The following is a 21,347-nucleotide window of genomic DNA, read 5'->3' as shown; positions in this document are numbered from 1 at the left end:
AAAAATAGGGAGACTGATGAGTGGAACAGACTAGGTACACAACAACGAATACAGCAAACAAACCTAATACCCTAGAGTTTGATAAATTCAAAGACTCTAGCTAATGGAGAAGTATTCATTATTTTTTCTTAAACTGCTAAGAAAACTGTAGTTTGAGTAGTCTGGCAGAAATTAGGTTTAGATCTTTAGACCAATACCTCACCACATACCAAGATATGCTAAATTGGACACATAGCCTAAATATAAAAGGTCACATTGTAAACAAATTAGAGAAGCAAGGCAGGAATTACTTTTTGGATTTATGAATAGGGGAAGAGTTCATAACCAAACTAGGGACAGAAAAGATCACAGAAGATAAAATTTAGTGTAATTTTGATTATGTACAACTAAATGTTTTTATACAAATAAATACAATGCAACTAAAATTAGAAGCAAAATAGTTAACTGGGAAAAATCTTTACAGTGAGTTTCTCTGATATTTTCAAGACATATAGAACCTGATTCAAATTTATAAAAAAAAATTTCCCAACTAATAAATAATCAAAGGATATGAACAGGAAGTTCTCAAGGGAAGAAATCAGAGCTTTCTATAGCCATCTGACAAAAATATTCCAAATTACTAATAGAGAAATGAAAATTAAAGCAACTCTGAGGTTCCATCTCAGACCCATCAGACTACCACAGCTGACTGAAAAAAGAAATGACAAAAGTTGGAGAGACTAAGAAAACTGGTATACTGATCATACTGTGGTTGGAACTGTGAATTGATCTAGTTATCTGAAATAATACCTCAAAAGTTACTAAGCTATGTTTACCTTTTAACCCACTAATAGTACTACCAGACCCATATCCCCAAAGATATCTAAGAAACAGGAAGATGTTTTATATGTACAAAAATATTTATAGCTTCTCTTTTTTGTGTCTGTGTGAGCAAGACAGACAAAGGCAAAGACAGGGACAAAGGCTTGAGAACCAGTGGTCTATGGAATAGCCAAGTGAAGATGCCCAGTAGGCGATAGAAGATGCAATACTATGGCTCAGAAAAGAGATAAGGGCAGGGTATATAGATTCGTAAATAATCTGCATGGAAATGATGATTGGACCCACTGAAGCTGATGAGATCAACAAAACATACAAAAGGGAAAAAAAAGGGAGAGGAGAGGGCAGGGGAGAGGAGGAGGAGTACAGTGGAAGGGAGGAGGAGAGAGAGAAGGGAAAGGAGGAGAGAGGAGGAAAGGAGAAGGTCCAGAACAGAGCACTGGGGTACTTTTCAGGGATAATAACAGACATGATTCATTCTACAGTGATAAAAACAATTACATTAGTATTGAAGATGACTTGTCTGGTCTCTCCCCATCTCCACGCCTTTCAGTAATTCACAAACTTAATATTAAAATAACAGCATATTTGGCTCTGGTTTGCAATTACCTTGTGAAATTTAGTAAAACAATACCAACTTTTTTTAAAATTAGAGACAGCATGGCATAAACAAAACAAAAGCTTGCTTTGAAGTCTGAAAAAGTGTGGGTTCAGGTTCTGTCTCTGACACAGATTAATTATGTGACACCATGGACATTTTAGTGTCCCAGGCAACTCAATAAGATTACAAGTTACAGACCAGTTGCCAATCTGCATGGGTGGCAGGAAGTTCCATACCAGGAGTTCCTCATACTGATGGAATAATCCAGGTTCTCTTCTCTACCCAAATAAAAAACAATAATAGCTAGCATTTATATAGTCCTTTAAGATTTTCAAAACACTCCACAAATACCAGTCATTTTATCCTCACAACAATCATGGGAGGTAGGTGCTATTATTACCCCCATTTTACAGCTGAGAAACTGAGACAGTTTAAATGACTTGCCCAGGATCATACAGCTGTTAAGTGTCTTCCTGACTATAAGTCCAGTGCTCTATCTACTGTACCACCTAGCTATCTCTTAACTGAAAAAGGAAAGAGGTAAAGGGAAGGGAATATGTATTTAGATATAGCCTACTATGTGCCAAGACTGTACTAAGCACTTTTTACAAATATCCCATTTGATCCTCACAACATCCCTGTGATGTATATGCTATTGTTATTCCCATTTTACAGTTGAGGAAATCATAATCAAATATATCCAACTCTCTCCAGATTTTTTACTTCCAGTTAATTTGGTTTCAGTAATTTTTAAAAATTTCTTATGGTAAAAATATATTTATTTATGCTACTGATAGTAGCTGAGTCTTTCCATATAGGAGATGACTCCATGACTTGATCACTGTCCATTCATCCCTCCATTGATTATATTTTATTTCAGAGGCTCAAGTTTCTAGGTACAGCACCTATATGTAACTCAGAAGTACATGGACAGTTTAGAAATAAAAATAAGTTCATTTCCAGTATGACAAAATAAAGTCTTTGACAATATCATATATTAAAATAAAAGATGCTACACTGCCTCCAAAAGTAGGTAAGAATTATGGGACACCAACTCATAAATTCACCTAAATACTTTTCTAAAGAATGTTTCAGAGATACCAAAAGCAGAAGTATAATATATACATGTCTCACAAAATCATATTCCTGAAGATCCTCTAAACAGATCTATAGTTTATAGTGGACTGGTTATTGTTTAATGAATGTGTTCATTTTACACATTTACCACATTTTTATAGCACAACAATATTTATTTAACTCTACTGGAGTAACCCATTTCTAAAAGAGATTACAGTCTCTCTTTGTACTATAAAAGAGAAGTGCAGATGAGAAGGACAAAGTGGGGAAAAAAAAGCTTTGCCTTTGAGATGAGATGTTACTTGAAAGCATATTGCAAGGCAAAGCAGGCTACCACACAACTTGATCTGCTCAGAAGATTCAAGTTTGTTTTTTTGTTTTTCTGACTTCCTGAACGGACTGGTCAATCCAGTTTTAATACTCTTAACACTCACATAATCTGTCCATCCACTTGATACATATCAACTATCTCAATAATAAATCTAAGAAATTTATTTTTTTGTGGAAACTCCCCCTAGAGCAGCTCATCTATCACTTAGGAGAGTTACTATTAAAATAATGCAAACAAAAACACTATTAAAAGGCTGTCACATTCCAGTAATTGTAATAATCTTGATCCAAAAGCATTAAAAACAAAACATCTCACTAAGAGGAGGGGCACAATGATGTTTCTGTTGGTTTTGCTCAAATGTTTCTAGTATGAGAAGATATCAAAGAGGGTAGAAGAGAAGGATGATTATAGTGCAAAAACAAAAAGCAAAACTTTTTAAAAATTCAAAGCTCATTTCAGGATAGAATCTAAATATCTTACTCATATGAAGAACTAAATTTCATGGCAAATGTTTCATCAGAAAATACCTACTGTGAACCCTCAATTAATAGCAATGCTCAGGGAACATTATCATTGTTTGGGTCCAGACTTCTGATTCCAATGTTTAGAAAACACCTAGCATGAAAATTTCTTCCATCAATGAAAATTGGCAACAACCTCCATGTAACCTATAGTCTTAGCAAGTTGCTTAGGGATAATGAAAATTTAGTGAGCAGCCAGGGAGACTGAAAGGTCTTAATGCTTTCTCAGGGCCTCACAGCCAATATATATCAGGCAGAGTTTCACCAGAGGACTTCCATACTCCAAGGCTGACCCCTATATGCATTGCACCATGCTACCTCACTGTTTTGATTAACTAGATTTTCAAAGTACCCAAGTATTGACCTCCAAACCTTTCCATCCTCAACTCCTGTTATTAAAAATCCTTTAAAAATATATTAAACTTTGATAGTCATTTTTTAAAATCACTATTTTGCAGTACTTTAAGATCTTCATACTGAAATAAATTATATCAGATGCAGGGGACATAAAAGAATGGGCTATTTATTCCAAGACATACTCTGAAAACTTTTTTTAAACTAAATTCCTGATGCTTATTATCTATCTCTTTATTATGTCTCTATTGGTCTCTTTCTCCTCACTCTCCCTAACCTCACATATCCATTCTGATAGAAGTCTTGTCGATTCTAGCTCTATGACATCTCTCCTATCCATTACCTTTTTTCCAATCATTCTCCACTCCTGCTAATTTAAGCCCTCATCTTGAGCCTGAATTATTGCAAAAGCCTTCTAACTAGTTTCTTTGCTCCAAATCTCTTCCTCTTCTCCCATGCATACTCCACAGGGCTGTCAAACAAAATATTCCTAAAGTACAGGTCTAACCATGACATTTCCTAGCTCAAGAAGTTCCAGTGGCTTTCTACTGATTTTAGGATCAAATAAAAACGCCTCTGTTTGGCACATAAAACCTTTCACAACCTAGCTCCAACCTTACCTTTCCAGGTTTATTACATATTATTCCCCTTAACAAACTGACCTTCTTGAGGTTTACTGCATACTACATTCCATCTCCATTATCCATGCCATCACAGATTGTCCCTGTTCTTGGAATGAACTCCCTCCTTGACTCTTAGATTCCCAATGTCCTTCAAAGTTCAGTTACATAAAGCCTTTCCCAATTTTCCCCATCTTCTAGTGCCTTCCCCTCATCCCAAAATTACCTTATATTTATTTTGAATATATGTTACATATACAGGTTCCAAAAATCTTAGTGTAGTTTAAAATTTTAAAAAGCTTTAAAACTTTAATAGACTACACTAAGACTTTTAGGGCATGCTGTATACTTATATTTGTATATGTTGTCCCCTACTCACAAAAGAATGTAAGCCCCTTGAGAAAAGGAATTGTTTGATTTTTTGTCTTTGCATGGCCAGCAGTGCTTGACACATAGTAGGCATTTAATAAACATTTGTTAATTGACTGATTCTCCTAAAAGTAAAAAAAAAGGCTCCTAAAAGTAGAAGTAGAAGAACTGTATTTTACTGTCTACTCTGGGAAACCAATATGGAACTACGCTCCCAAATTCACTAAACTGTGCATACCCTTTGATCCAAATACCAGTACTAAGCCTATACTCCAAAGAGACCAAAGAAAGAAGAAAAAGACTCACATAAACAAAATTTATAAGAATGTTGTAGTAGCAAAGTTGCAAACTAAGGGGGTTCCCACCTACTGGGAAATGGTAAACAAACTCTGTTATATGAATATAATGGAATATTATTGTACCAGAAGGAATAATGAAGTGGATGGTTTCAGTGAAATCTGACAAGACCTATACGCACTGATGCAGAGTAAGGTGCAAAGAACAAGGACAATAATTTATACAATAACATTACAAAGAATAATTCCGAACTGATTATATAAAATGTCATCTACTGCTTCTCTACAGAGAGGGGACAGACTCAAGAGGCAGAATGAAACTTTTGCTTCACTATTTTATATGCATTACAAGGATTTTTTTTCCCCATGGGGGTAGTGAAAAAAAAAGTGTGGGGGGGAGGAAATAGAGCTGTAAAAAAAAAAAGAAAGGAAAAAGGTTCATCAAAGCTTTTTTTTTTTTTACTGCAGAAAAAAGGCCAGGAAGCACAGACCAGCAGGACAGATATGAAAGCTATAGGCTGAATTTACTATATTCTTAAAAAGACCAAATTGTACAAAATACAGATCTACAGCTTCATGTGCAATCCTTTTTCTGTTCTATGTATATGAACATGACCAACTGTTCTATTCGATGTTGAAGTTAAGAATTAAAAAACAAAACAAAACCTGTCACCATGAAGAAAACAAGCTAAAGAACTGTTGGCAGGAGATTAGATGAAATAGTTTTAGGACAGAAAAGCAGAGGTTATGAGCACGCTCCTCTTTTACTGGGTCAGTACAGAATCCTAGGAGAACTCAGCTACAAAGGGAAACACCCTAAGCCTACAAAATTCATATACAAAGTGTGACCATATTTACAAATACTTACTCCATATACACAAATCACAACTTTTCCAATACTACTCCTTTGAGAGTTTCTGTGGCCAAAAAAATTCATCATCCTGCAGCCAACCTGATGATGAATCTCTCTGATTTTAGCTCGTTCTCAGACAATAGTTGTAAAGAGTTTGCCAGCTTAAAAGAACCTGCCAGAGCCTGTGCTGTGCTGGCATAGCCTTTGTAAACAAGAAGTAGCCACCTTACCATACACTCCTCAGGGTACTTTGTAAGTGAATCCAGTACATTGTTATCTAATAGCTAAACAAATAAAAATTATTTAAAGAATGACAGATAGTTCTCCAGTTTTGGTGATTCAATGCTCTGTTTTAAATTTCAGGTGCCTTTACTAGGGTTCCTTCTGTACCTTGTTCCCTAATGCCTGCCTAGGGTATACATGTACTCTTTTTGCTAAAAGATTAGAAAATGTTCAGGAGGAGCTAAGAACACATAAATACCTAAATGAATCTTACTCAGTGGTGTAAACAGAAGAACTGAAACTATATGTAAAAAGGGAGAACTTTGGGGAAAATCAAGAGTTTGAAATATTTTGAGTCTCAAATACATTGTGTTTCTTTGTTTGAAGGGTTCTCAAAACCAGATCTCCCTAACATGGGGAAGATTTTTTTTTAAGTCTCTAGTCTGTGAATTAAAGTCATGAGTTGATTCTTTTTCAGATTCTATGAGGATAGGAGAAGACTGAGATCTGCAGGATCAACCAATGATCAATCATATTTTAAGCCTTTATGTGCCAAGTGCTGTGTCCAGTCCTGGGGATTCAAAAACAAGAATTAAAGCTAAATGGCGCAGTAGATAGGATGCTGGGCCTGGAGTCAGGAAGACTCTTCCTGAGTTAAGATTTGGCCTCAGATATCTACTACTAGCTGTGTGACCCTGGTCAAGTCACTCAATTCTGTTTGCCTCAGTTTCCTCAGCTATAAAATGAGCTGAAAAAGGAAATGGCAAACCTCTCATATCTTTGCCAAGAAAACCCTAATGGGGTCACAAAGAGTTAGACACAACTGAAATGACTGAACAACAACAAAAAAGAGTCCTTGACTTCAAGAAGCTTACTTATTTATATTCCAGATGGAGACAAATTGTTTGCCTTATGGTAACAAATTTTGCTTTGTTTTTTAAATCTGAACTTCAGCAGTGGAATAGGTTAAGTATACAAGACAAAGTAGTCAATGACTATAGTAATCTACTATTTGATAAACCCAAAGACCCCAACTTCTAGAATAAGAACTCATTATTTGACAAAAACTGCTGGGAAAACTGGAAAAGCATATGGCAGAAACTAGAAATAGACCAAAATCTCACCCCATATACCAAAATTAAGTCAAATTAGGTTCATGATTTAGAAATAAAGACTGAGAACAGCCAAGTCTATCAAAGTCAGTCATTGCATAGTGAGCCTGTTATTGCATACAATGTTCTTCTGGTTCTGTTTATTTCACTCTGTATCAGTTCATTATGTCTTTTCAGGTTTTTCTGAAGTCTGACTGCTCATCATTTCTTATAGCACAATAGTATTCCAATACATTCATATATCACTTGTTCAGCCATTCCCCAATTGATGAGCAACCCTTCAACTTCCAATTCTTTGCCACCACAAAAAGAGCTGCTATAAATATTTTTGTACATGTGGGTCCTTTCCCCATTTTTATGATCTCTTTAGCATACAGACCGAGAAGTGGTATACACATTGCTCTCCAAAGTGGCTGGATCAGTTCACAACTCCACCAACAATGCAGTAGTGTTCCAATTTTCCCACATCGTCTCCAACATTTATCATCGTCCTGTTTTGTCATGTTAGCCAACCTGATGGGTAGGATGTGGTACCTCAGAGTCGTTTTGATTTGCATTTCTCTAATCCACAATGATTTAGAAATTTTTCATGACTATAGATAGCTTTAATTTCTCCCTCTGAGAACTACCTGTTCATATCCTTTGACCATTTGTCAACTGGGGGATGACTTGTATTCTTATAAATTCTACTCAGTTCTCTATATGTTTCAGAAATGAGGCTTTTATCAGAGACACTGGTTGTAAAACTTCTTTCCCAGTTTTCTGCTTCCCTCCTAAACTAGGATGCATTGGCTTTTTTTGTGCAAAAACTTTTCAATTTAATGTAATCAAATTATCCATTTTGCATTTCATAATGTTCTCTATCTCTTGTTTGGTCGTAAATTCTTCCCTTCTCCATAGATCTGAAAAGTAAATTATTCCTTGCTCTCCTAGTTTCCTTATACTATCAGTCTTTATATCGAAATCCTGTACCCATTTTGAGTTTACCAAGATAAGATTTTATCTGAAGTCTTCCTGACTCCAAGTCCAGCACTCTACCCACAATGCCATGCTACTTCATAAAGTCATGTTACTCTATTACTTAAAAACAATTAGTCCATGACTACTACTAAAGTTCAAACTCCTTTTCCTTGTGTTCAAGATCTCCTAAAAATACTGTACCACCCAACCTTCTCAGTATTACTTTATACTAATCCCCTCTTCTGGCATCTAACCAAACTAAACTAGCCACTGATCTCTACACAAGTTCTATGTTTTCCTACATCCTACACTTTTAATCTCAATGTTCCCACTTGCCTATACTGTCTTCTATTCCAGTCTTGGCCTGTCGAACTTTGTCAGAGATATTAAGGCCCAATTCAAATGGCAGTTCTTCATGAGACCTTTTCTGATCTCCACAGGAAATTAGGCCATCCTCACTCACTTGAATTCACAGGGCACTTTATACACAGCTCTCTAAAATATTGTAGTTGTTCTCTATCACCTCCCCCACAACTCTCATAAACTTTATTTTTCACAAGAACAGGGGTCCTTTTTCACTTAAACTATCTCTCCATATAGCAGTTGCTTGAAAATTTTGTTGCATTTAATTGAATCCTGAAAATGATTTAACAATTTCAAAACTAAATCACAACAAAAAGGAAATCTATTCAGAATAGTGCCCCTCAAATCTTTTAAAATAAGAAGCTGCAAACAAAATATCTGCAACTTCAAGAACAGGTAAATCTTACATAGTTTTCAAAGAGAAGCACAGGGAAAGTGGCATGTGCTATGAAAGTACTGAAATTAAAAGTGAAAGGTGGCCCAAATGCAGCTCTGATTCAGATGTAAAAATATTAATTAGTAACAATGAACCATAAGATGATTAATGGTAGGGTCTTGTTGGTACAGCAATTTTATGAAATTTTATGTAAAAGCTTATATAGCTAAGTAAAAAGAGCTTCATTTCAAAAGCAGAATGCTTCATACATTATTGCCAATCTAATCTTAATACTAAGTATAAATATAAAGAAAGAAAAAATTTTGAGTAGGAAGACTTACAGAAGGTATATTCCAAAAAAAAAAGCCAGAAAAAAAACCCAACAGCAAAGAATAGAGAACAATCACTATTTAAAATGGATAACAAATAGACTATTTTCTTTCCTCTGGGTGCCCCCCCCACACCTCTATGTCGGAATGCTCTCTCTCCTCAAATTCACCTAGCGAGTTCCTTAAAATTCCAATTAAAATGTCATCTTTTACAGGATGTCTTTGCCAACCCCTCTTAATTCGAGTGTCTTCCTTCTATTAATTATTTCCTATGTATTCTGTATATACCTTGCCTTAATTGTTTGCATGTTGTCTCCCCCATTAGACTGTAAACTCCTTGAGAGCAAAGACTGTCTTTTTGCCTGCCTTTTCCCCCCAGAGCTTCGCACAGTACCAGGAACACAGAAGACACTTAATATTTACTAACTGATCATTTAAAAATAAATTGTAATTGATGCTATGTTTCAATTAATAATAAAAAGGAAATCTTTAAAAATAGTTTAAATTCATCATCTCCCTACTCCCAACTTCTAACTGTGCTGCACAGTACATTTTCGTCTCAGATTAAAATTACAAAGTAGAATTCAGACTCACTGCTTATTAAAAAAATTGCTCTAGAAAGATTACTATTTTAATCCTAGACAATCTTTCCCCCAACTATTGCTTAGACTTCCCCCTGCTGCCCTCTAAATGCTCAAGAAAGTTAAATCAATTGTAACATTAACCTAAACAAAGTATAACTAGAAAGGTAAATTTAGCTGTTACCAGCAATCATCCACTGGTCCTCTTGGAACTATGTGGGCAAAGAATATTTTTAACAGGAAATCACAAAAATAATTTTATCTAGATATCAATTTAAAAGCAAGTAGAATTCTACTTGGAATTCTAATCCTCCTGAAGAACATTCTATTGAAACTTTTCAAATGATGAATTTCATCTGATAACTATCATGTTGCCCAATATAAAGGTAGGATGGAACTTTAACACAAATGAAAAACTATTGGCTGGTCATATAAGTTAATGTGGCTGGCTAGTCTTTATATATGCCAAAAAACAGGAATTGAGGTTTACTTTCATTTCTTATTACTTTTAAAAGAATTAGCAGGATGACTGATTAAATGACAGATACATCTGAATAAAACAAAAACTGCTGAGTATCTTCAAAAAATTAAGTGATACATAATAAAATGCACACTAATTATGTCTAATGCAATAAAATATGAATCATATTCCGAACTATAAAACACCCAACCCTTTGAATCAGAAGTAACATTCAGGTAAAACACATTCATTGTATAAGCTACTTTTCCATATTAGCTTAAAGCAATAAAAAAAAAAGATACTGCAATACTACTGTATTTCAATGAGATATTCAGCAACAAAAGAATTTCAGGTGCCTGAATCAGAATCACTTCAGTGATACCATAAGAGCTGGAACTATTCTCACAGGGAGAGTTCAGGCAGATTAATCTTTGAATAATCTGTAGAATTAGGAAATAAAGATTCTCAAGCCACTTTGCTCACTCAGTTCCTTACCAAATAGTGGCTGTAAAAAAGGCTAATTAACAAGTGGTTATATAAAAATGTTAGTGTAATAATTATAGAAAATTAATAACTAAGCCAAAAAAAACCACCTTCTGATATTTATAATTCCACCTCTAGAAAAAAGCTAGATTTTTGCTGGTACAAATGATATAACTAACTTTTTCAAAATAGCATTTTAAGGTTTTCAAACTGCTTTACATATATTTTCTCATTTGAAATTAACTATTGCTTTGCTTTCAGGAAAACAACAGTAAGCCTGTAATATGGTATTTGTTTTTTTTTCCCCAAGACTGGGGTGACTGAGAGGATTGGAAACCATGCATAACATTAGCAATTGAAGCAAATTGGAATGTTTATGTCGAAGAAGAGAAGATTCAAGGAGCACATGATAACAATCTTCAAGAATTTTAAGAGTTGTAATTAGGAAGAATTAAACTTGTTCTCCTTGGATTTGGAAGGAAGATCTGGGAAGAATGGGTGGAAGTTATAGAGAGACCAACTTCTGCTGAGTGTAAAGAAAAACTTCTTAACAAACAATGAAATGTTTCTGGAAATAGCAGACATTTACTAGTGGAGGCTGGATAACAATTTACAGATTCTACAGATAAAATTCCTACATAATTATTCAGGACTAGATGACCTCCGAAATATTTTCTAATTTTGAAATTCTAAGAAATTTCCTTTAGTTTTATCTTACTTCTAGCATTTTTAAAGGATATTAAAAAGTCACCTGGTGAGTATATTTGGGGAAGAATAATAAATAAAATAAATTTTAATTTAAAATTATTAAATGATATGGAATGTTTACTTCCCAACTTAGACTGTTAAACAATACTAAAAATGTATATTCTAATATGATTATCAGATTAAAGATCATATAATTTTCTAATAATAAATAAGGAAAAATAGTACTAAAACCACTGTCAAGTGTCACATTAAACTGCTTATTCAAGCTGCGCTCATGGAGTCTGAATATTTATTGTCTTCATTTTTATGGTGATAGGTGTGTATATATAAGTACATATGTATGTGTACGTATAAGTACACGTGTAAACATATATATATATATATATATATATATATATATGTACAATAGGACAAAATCTTTGATGGAGTCATCACATAGAAGTAACAAAAATATAGGTCCTTTAGTGATTTTTTTTCAACAAGAAACCATTTGTCCCCATGTGTCCAGCTTAGTAAGTAGGTAAACCACTGCTACAATGACAAAGTAAAGAACACAAATTATTCTACCATACTATGCTGCTGTTACTGCCAGATCCCAAGAAGCGGAGATAAAAATGAACAAAATCAAAGATGTAATTTCTCTTTCCATATGTCAATATTTTGTTGCATTTGTGATCTCCTAAATGTGGGTATTCCCTACGAGGACAAAGAGTGCAACCCAATGTGGCCCCCTCTTCTTTTGCTATGCTAGTCCATGTCTTCCCATCAATTCTTCACAAGTAGCCCAGGAGGCTTCTAGCTCTTCTGGCTCTCCTGCTATCACATAGATGCCAACTGTATATGTCAGGCATTTATCTCTCACTCTCTCCACATGACCTCTTTTCCGGTCAAACATCTCTCTGATGACATCCTTCACAATGCTCTTAGGCCATATTTGCTCCGCAATAAATTGCAGCCTACTCACACCCACCATTATTCTTCACCATCCTTTTAGTGACCCTCAACTTTAGTTCACAGTTCAGGGACTATGGCATTCTATGACTTGACTCAATACAGCATCACCAGACGAATACTCTTTAAAAACGTGGACTTTTAAAAACTATCTACATATGTGTGTATAGACACACATAAACTTACATACGTGCTACTCTCATGCATTTCTCAAAACAATAGCAAAGGAGTAGTCTCCTGACATATATTTCAGAGACACTTAGCATCTAGCAGTGGGTGATAATGACTTAGCTCTTTTTACCTACATACTTCAGTAGGAACATAATAACTTATTGAAAAGTCAATTGATTTTCCCTGTCTCTGGGAATTTAGTTGCATCTGCCAGTTCTTGTGTGTGCCTATGACAGAAGGATTAGAAGGGGTAAGAGAAAATCTAACAACAGAAAAGAATGACACAATAGCTTGGCAAAAATTATTCAGGTGAACTATTTGACTGGTAGTCACTGAACCTAGAGATGGTTCATGTCTTTGTGCTGCTGGTTATGCATATGCCAAGTCAAAGGGTATCCTCACCCTTTGTTCTATTTTCTATTAGCCATTAGTTTTGAATCAACTAGTGATTTACTTGGGATGAGGGTCTAGATTGAAGTCGATTTCAGACAACTGCCCAGAGCTTAATATGGTTCTGCTGGGCACAAGTTTGCTAAAAGTGTGCAGACCTCCATTATCCCCTGCATGCAGTCTGTGCTCAGTTCCAGTCAACCTCCTCCCTGGGACCCCCTTGAGGCAGGGACAGCTCTTGCCAGCTGGAAGCAGTTTCAGAAGCCAAGACCTATGACCCTTACCCCAAAAGATTTTGGGTCCCATTTGTTTGAGAGGGGAGGGATGGGGACCCCTAAAAGGAAAAGATCATGTCTTTGAGAGCAACCCAGTCCCTGAATTTTCCCATACATTTCAGCAGCCCAGATCACTGGCACTTTCACCCAAGGCATCTGGCCCACTCCAGCCCACCTAAATCACTTAATTAGCTTACTAGACAGTCCTTTCACTGTCACTCCTAGCCCATCCCAGATTACTTAATATCCCTTTCCCTATAGCATCTGGCCCACCATTCCTTAATCCCATTCAGATCCTTTCACTGTCCTTTCTGTACATAAGCATCAGTCTCAACCCCATTAAACCGAAGATTCCCTAAGAATCTTGGCCACTCCTATTGGCATTACAATAAACCCTGTCTCTTGCGGGGGGGGGGGGGGGGGGGGGGGGGGGGGAGTGTACAGAAAGGTGGGTGGAGCCACAATGGCATTTTCTCTGCAGTGACTCGCCTGAGCTTTCTCCAAAACGCCTCCCAACACCTTTAAATAATGCCATAAAACAATTGCTGGAGCAGCAAAACCCACAAAAGGAAGGGATGATATCATTTTCCAGGCAAAGACAACTTAGAAAGTCTGCAGGAAAGGTCTGTAGCACTAGGTGAGAGTGGAGAGCAGTCCAGTGCAAGCCACGCCAGCACAGACAGGCCCCAGCAAACCAGAAGCAGTCTTTGGGAGCCACTGAATCAAACAGCAGCAGTGGCTGCTTCCAGAGCTCTCAGCCCACAGACAATAACGGGGTCAAAAAACTGATCAGAAGATTACAGGGATCTCTTTGCAGCTGCAGTAGAGAGGGGACCCTTAACACAATTCCAGGGCAGAAAAGAACATTTGTGGTCACACACACCAGAGCAGGAGTAAACACACCTCTCCTTAAATCATACTACCTTGGAAGAACCGAAAACTTACAGGTCCCTAGAAGTATTTCTGAAAACAGCTACACAAAACTCCTGAAGCTTGGAACAGTGCACCCTCCACCCTAGAAACAGAGCTCCACTTTAGCAAAGAGTTCAAAGTCAAGAAATAGACTGGAAAAATGAGCAAACTGAAAAAAAAATTCTTACCACAGAAAGTTACTATAGTGACAAGGAAAATCAAAACCCATACTCAGAAGAAGATAAAAAAGTCAAAGCTCCAACATCCAAAGCCTCCAAGAAAAATATGAATTGGTCTCAGGCCATGGAAGAGCTCAAAAAGCATTGAGAAAATCAAGTAAAAAAGACAGAAGAAAAACTGGGAAGAGAAATGAGAGTGATTCAAGAAAATCATGAATGGTCAACAGCTTAGTAAAGGAGACACAAAAAAATGCTGAAGAAAATAACACCTTAAAAAACAGAGTAGGCCAAATGGAAAAAGAGGCACAAAAGTTCACTGAAGGAAAAAACTCCTTAAAAAGTAAAATTAGCCAAATGGGAAAGGAGGTATCAAAGCTCACTGAAGAAAGCAATTCCTTAAAAATTAGAAATGAGCAAATGGAAGCAAATGACTTTATGAGAAATCAAGAAACAATAAAACAACCAATAGAATAAAAAATAGAAGATAATGCAAAATATCTCATTGGAAAAACAACTAGCTTGTAAAATAGATCAAAGACAGATAATTTTAAAATTATTAGACTACCTGAAAGTCATCATCAAAAAAAGAGCCTAGACATCATCTTTCAAAAAATTATCAAGGAAAACTGCCCTGATATTCTAAAACTAGAGGATAAAAAAGAAATTAAAAGACTCCACCAATAACCTCCAGAAAGAGAACCCAAAAGGAAAACTCCCAGGAATATTATAGCCAAATTCCAGAGCTCCCAGGTCAAGGAGAAAATACTGCAAGCAGCCAGCAAGAAACAATTCAAGTATCACAGAGCCACAGTCAGAATAACACAAGATTTAGCAGTTTCTACATTAAAGGATCAGAGGGATTCAAATATGATATACCAGAGGGCAAAGGAGCTAGGTCCTAGCTACTAGGATTATAACCAAGAATCACCTACCCAGCAAAACTGAGTATAATCCTTCAAGGGGAAAAAAAATGAAATTGAAGACTTTCAAGCATTCTTGATGAAAAGACCAGAGATGAATAGAAAATCTGACTCTCAAATACAAGACTCGAGAAGCATAAAAAAGGTAAACAGGAAAGGGAAATCACAGGGGACTTAATAAGGTTAACCTGTTTATGTTCCTACATGAGAAGATGATACTTGTAATTCATAAACACTTTCTCATTATTAGGGCAGTAAGAAGGAGGATATAGAGAGGGCACAGGTGTGAGCTGAATACAAAGAGATGATATCTAAAAAAATAAAATTAAGGGGTGAGAAAGGAATGCACTAGGAGAAAGGGAAAAGGAGAGGTAGAATTATCTCACATAAAAGAGGCAAGAAAAAGCTTTTACAGTGGAAGGAGAGATAGAAGGGGCAGTGAATGAACCTTACTCTCCTCAGAATTTGCTTAATGAGAAAATAACATACACACTCAATTGAGTACAGAAATCTTACTCTACAAGAAAGTAGGAGAGAAAGGGAGTAAAAGAAGGGGGTGGGATGGAGTGACAGAAGGGAGGACCAATTGGGAGGAGATGGTAGCCAGAAGCAAAACACTTTTGAGGAGGGACATAGCGAAAAGAGAAAGAATAAACTGGAGGGGGGTGGGAATAAGATGGAGGGAAATACATTTAGCAATTATAACTATGAAAAAAATTTTTGAAGCAAGTTTCTCTGATAAAGGCCTCATTTTTCAAATATATAGAGAACTGAGTCAAATTTATAAAAATAAAAGCCATTCCCCAACTGATAAATGATCCAAAGTCACTAACTTTTCAGATGAACTAATCAAAGCTATTTATAACCAAATGAAAAAAATGCTCTAAATCACTAATGACTGGAATGCAAATTAAAATAACTCTAACGTACCACCTCATGCCTATTAGATTGGCTAATAGGACAGAAAAGGAAAATGACAAATGTTGGCGGAGATGTGGGGAAAATGAAACATTAATGCACTCTTGGTGGAGTTGTGAACCGATTCAACCATTCTTTAAAGTAGTTTGGAACTATGCCCAAAGGGTTTTAAAACCATATCCTCTGACCTAGCAATGTCACTACTAGGTCTGTATCCAAAGACACAAAAAACAAAAAGGAAAGGGACCTATGTGCACAAAAATATTTATAGCAGCACTTTTCTGGTGGCAAAGAATTGGAAATTGAGGGGATGCCTCAATTTGGGAATGGCTGAACAAACTGTGCTATGTGATTGTGAGGGAATACTATTGTGCTATAAGAAATGATGAGTGGGATCCTCTCAGAAAAACCTGGAAGGATTTACATGAGCTGATGCAAAGTGAAATGTATTGTGTACAAAGTAACAGCAATACAGTAAGATGATCAGCTGTGAATGACTTAGCTATTGTCTTCAATATAATGATCCAAGACAAGCCTGAAGGACTTACGATAAAAAAAAAAAATGTTATCCCTCCCCTGAGAAAGAACTGATGGTGTCTGATTACAAATTGAAGCATTATTTTTTACTTCATTTTTCTTGAGTTTTTTCTCTTTGTTCTATGTTTTCTTTCAGAACATGACTAATATGGAAATATGTTTTACATGACTATACAAGTATAACATATCAAATTGCTTGCTTTTTCAATGAAGGGGGTGGGGAGGAAGAAAGGAAAAGAATTTGGAACTCAGAGTTTTAAAAATGGATGCTGAAAATTGTTTTTGCATGTAATTAGGGTAAAGTAAAATACTAAATAATTTTTTAAAGTGTGCAGAAGCAGAGTAAGACTTAGCCCAGGGGCTGTGCAGACTGAGCCATACTTAAAACTAGACCCCCTGAAATCAAGGATATTTAACACAGAGTCTACACCAGTATGAGCATACCTAGGGCAACACAAACTGCTCCTGGCCTTTCAAATGTGACTTATAGTTGCATTTTTGTATGACAAACTAAATTTTATGATATATATAAAATTATTCATTTGTCCATGGGTTGCAACGGAATAATAGCAATGGCAGAAAAAGTAAGGAGGTTGAGAGAATGGTAGACAATGACTAGTTGTGTTATCTTCAGTGTTGTTCAAGATTGAACAGAACCCCTAACATAAAGCCAACTGGAAATAACTGCCCATCTTTCAGAACCAAGGAATAAAATTATATGTAAGCCGAGATCACACACAAAAATCACATGTCCTATAACACAAAGATTTACAAACATGATATAAAATTTAGAAAGAAAAGTAAGACTGGTAAGTTTCTTAAAAAAAAACTTCAATAACAGAATAAAAATAACTTTCCCCATATTTTTGCCCAATCCTTGGTGAAGTAATTTCAACAGGATATATACCTTATTAGCCACTAGAGGGAGTTTGAAATTTTTAAAAATATATATTTTAACCGCCTTTTAGTCCCCATACCCTTTCTTGCATTAAGATTAGGACAGTGATCATTTTAAAAGTATATAAAACATGACATGTACTAACATTAAATTTTTAAAAATCATTTTAGTATAAGTTTCATCATGAAACTGTCTTAAACAGTTAATATATTTATTTACATGAGAACTCTCTTATTTCCTAATATGAATATTATATACAGTACTTGCTGACATCCTTAAATTTCATAATGTGAAATGCAGAATATCTAGACAAACCAAATCTAATATGAAATTCACTTATTGGAATATTCACATTTCCTAAGTGGTTGACAGGAAAACTCAGTACACAGTAGTGCTTAATGAAGCAGAAATGGAGCTAAACTATGAAAATATGAGCACGTCAACCACTATGTCAAATCCAAAGAGCACCATGATAATCTGTACCTAAACCAAAGAAGTGAAATGTGGAAATGCAAATTATTCTGTATTCTACCGAAGTTTAAAATCTCTGTTCACAGTCAAAATTAAAGTCCACAAATAAGAGTATTTCATTAGTATTTGTTTTCTTGAATTAAAAAATAAGTTGTTACTCCAAAAAGGGCAATGAACATGTTGGTGGGCAAAGAAATATTACTAATTTTCACATTACTTTATTCATGCTCAACTTTAGAAACGATCTTTTTTTTTCCAGTCAAATGTTTTAACACTTGAACCTAGATTATTTTTCTTTCCTAACAAGTTTTAAAGCAAGATCATATTGGAGGCATCTCAAAGGACATATTTCAGTAAAAGGAATACACTTTCTAAAATGCATCCTGGTTTAAAAGGTTTCCATGTTAATCTTTAAATATATATAACAAATACATTCAATGTAGTCCACAGTTGCACTACAATGTAATCTACAATTGTAGTCTACTACAATGTAGTCTCTTTTTCTTCTATTCCTTTTCTACACCTTCACCCCAACCAAAACACCCTCACCCAGACACTGCAATGCAATCCTGAATAGAACTGCATTACTCTGATTTTAGGGAGCATAAGAATAAACAAATAAAGTGTGGCTAAACAAGTTTCTCCTTCTCTTTCTGTTTTCATCTTCAGTTTTGGGGGGTGCTTAGACAGTACATATGTGTATATATGATATACACATACACACAAGTATATGTACTCACTGATGTGCACACGCATACATATACACACACAAACATGCATATACAAATGCACACACATATACAGATAAACAAATTCACTTTATCACACACATATATATATCTTTGCAGGCACATATATACACATATATACAGTCTCACTTAGTCACACACACATATGTGCTTGTACATCAGCACACACACACATACACACATATAGACACGCTGGCATGAATACACACATGTGTACACATATATGTACAAACATATACATCTATCCCCCCAGTCACACACATACCTTATATACACGAACATACATATACATGCACTGGTACACAATCTACATATACACACATATATACATATGCATATATTTACACATATTAGCACACAACAGGCACATATCACATACATACATATACTCACGCTGGCATGCTTGCAGGTACCTATATGTGTCTGTGTATATATTATACATATATACTATATATGCACATAGACAGATGTGCCGGCACAAATACACGCAAGCGCGCGCGCGCGCACACACACACACACACACACACACACACACACACACACACTCTCTAAAGCCTGAAAGTTTTCCCAGTGCCTATCAGTCCCAAGTGCAGGAAACAACAAACTAACGACATCCTTCACCCGCCAGGTCGCAGCCTCTTTCATCGCCCCTGAACAAGGCACTTCCACACACGAGTAAAACCACTTCTCACTGAAATGGGAAATCCAAGGCTTAGCCCAGTACGCTGCTGCCCCAGCACCCCCAGGGCGGCGAGGCGGGCCGGCCGGGAAGGCCAAGAGCGGCTGTCAGAAGAGCCTCGAGGCAAAAAAAAGGCAGAGGGGCAAAAGGCAAAAGCACTGCGGTCTGTACCGCCCTTCGGGCTCCGCGGGCGCAGCGCTCCCTGAAGAGAAACACATGCGTGGGGGGTTCCGAGCTCGGACCTCCCGCTTGGGGCGGCTTGGGCCGGCCCGGCCCGGCGCGGCGCGGCTTTCGGCGGGCCGGACGCGGCGGGGGCGGCCGCGCTGCTCCCCGCCGCACCGGGCACGACACTCGGGAGCCCGGCGGGCACTGGCAGCGGGGAGGAGGGATGCTCACTGGGCCGAGCGAGCGCCGGCGACAGGGCGGGGGTGACCAAGAGCCCAGGGCGACTCGGACGCCCAATCGGGCTGTGCTCCAAACGTGCCTGAGTAATGACAGAAATAAAGTGGGTCACAAGGCCTAGCGGGTCCCTGAGGAAACACCCTCGGTCCCCCGGCTCTCCGCTCCGCCCCAGCCTCCGCCCCCCCTCCCCCGGCCCGCCAGGTAGCCCCAGCTCGCCCCGGGGGGGAGGGGGTGTCCCCTCCTCGGGCGGGCCCCGGGGCCAACTCCTGGAGAAAGACTGTCCTGCCCGGCTGTCAAACTTTGAGGTGCGCCCCCACCTCCGCACCGGCCGGCCCCCTGCCTTCCCCAGCGCCCTCAGTCCTCACCGTGCGAACTGCTGGCGGCTCCGGTGGCTTCTTCCCTCTCCCCCCTCCCCCCACCCCTCCGTGCTGCTGCGGCAGCTGCTGCCTCTCCCAAGGAGCCCCCCGTACACCACAAGCTTCCACCGCCAGCAGCAGCAGCCACCCGAGGCCTGCGAGTAGTACCCGCAGTCACCGCCGCCGCGGTTACTGCTGCTGCTGCCGCCTCTGCGGCCACCCCACTCTTTCTCCTTCTCCTCCTCTTTTCTTCCCCTCCCCTCATCCGCCGGCACTGCTAGCACGCATGCGCCGCCAAGTCAAGCCTACCGGCAACCGACAGGCCCCGGGCCCAGCCGCCCAGGCTATGCTTGCCCGCAGCGCGCACGCGTAGGGGCAGACCCTTTTTTTCCCTAATTTTTTTTAATCGGCAAGCCGCAAATCAAATCTGTGATTGACCTTCTCCCCGCGCATGCGCCGACTGCCGTCCTCGCGGCAGCGAAGGCCCAGCCCGCCCTCGCCCCTTCTGTCAGCCATGCCTCCAAGGCTCCCCGATCCTTGTGGTGCGCATGCGGATTCCAGGATGAGGGCTCTCGAGGCGGGAGGGGCGAGGGATTCCTGTTTGCCCAGCTTTCGTGTCTGCCGTGCGCCTGCGCTGGCTCTAGCGGTTTCCCTCCTCCTCTTGCTTCTTTGCCTCCCTACCCTTCCCCCCCGCCCGCCCCTATCCCGCCTCCCACCCGACTCTAGCTCTGTCCCTATTCTCCCAGACTGGCCGGGCACTGAGGAAGCTGGGGTTTTCCCGGAGGTCTCGCTCCTGCCTTCCTTCCCAGCATTTGGCAGGAACGGATCCCGTTACTGGACAGCCGGGAGGTGGGGTTGGAGCGGCTTTCCCAAGGACAGAAAGTCTTAGACCGAACGAAAGGAAAGCTCTGCCGCTCCTGCAGCTGCCGCCGCCGAGCGCCGTCCCCACCCGCGCTTTGCTCTCCGAGGCCGCGTGGGCGGCAGGAAAGAAGGCTTTCCCGCGTGCGTGTGGCCCGGGCTGAGAACGGCCGCTCACCCTCCACCCTCGCTGTCCCCTCTCTCCAGAATCTTGTGGGTCCAGAGGAAATGCACCCCCCTCCAGAG

The 21,347-nt window shown here is 38.5% G+C and overlaps 1 protein-coding gene across 2 annotated transcripts in view; it reads right to left on the bottom strand.

Moving 5' to 3' along the window:
* The window catches only part of CLOCK (clock circadian regulator), a 107,525-nt gene extending 86,947 nt beyond the window's left edge, over positions 1 to 20,578 (bottom strand). The window contains exon 1 of one of the 2 annotated variants that reach the window (XM_020975287.2): positions 20,253 to 20,578. The gene's annotated coding sequence lies outside the window, so the exon portion shown is untranslated. The remainder of the gene's footprint in view (positions 1 to 20,252) is intronic. The other variant, XM_020975285.2, reaches the window with a different exon arrangement.
* Between the last annotated feature and the right edge of the window lie 769 nt (positions 20,579 to 21,347).

This window comes from Phascolarctos cinereus, unplaced genomic scaffold, assembly GCF_003287225.1.
Source record: "Phascolarctos cinereus isolate Bilbo 61053 unplaced genomic scaffold, phaCin_HiC Scaffold_9;HRSCAF=440, whole genome shotgun sequence".
Classification (NCBI taxonomy): Eukaryota; Metazoa; Chordata; class Mammalia; order Diprotodontia; family Phascolarctidae; genus Phascolarctos; species Phascolarctos cinereus.
This window is presented reverse-complemented; position numbering and strand designations above follow the sequence as displayed.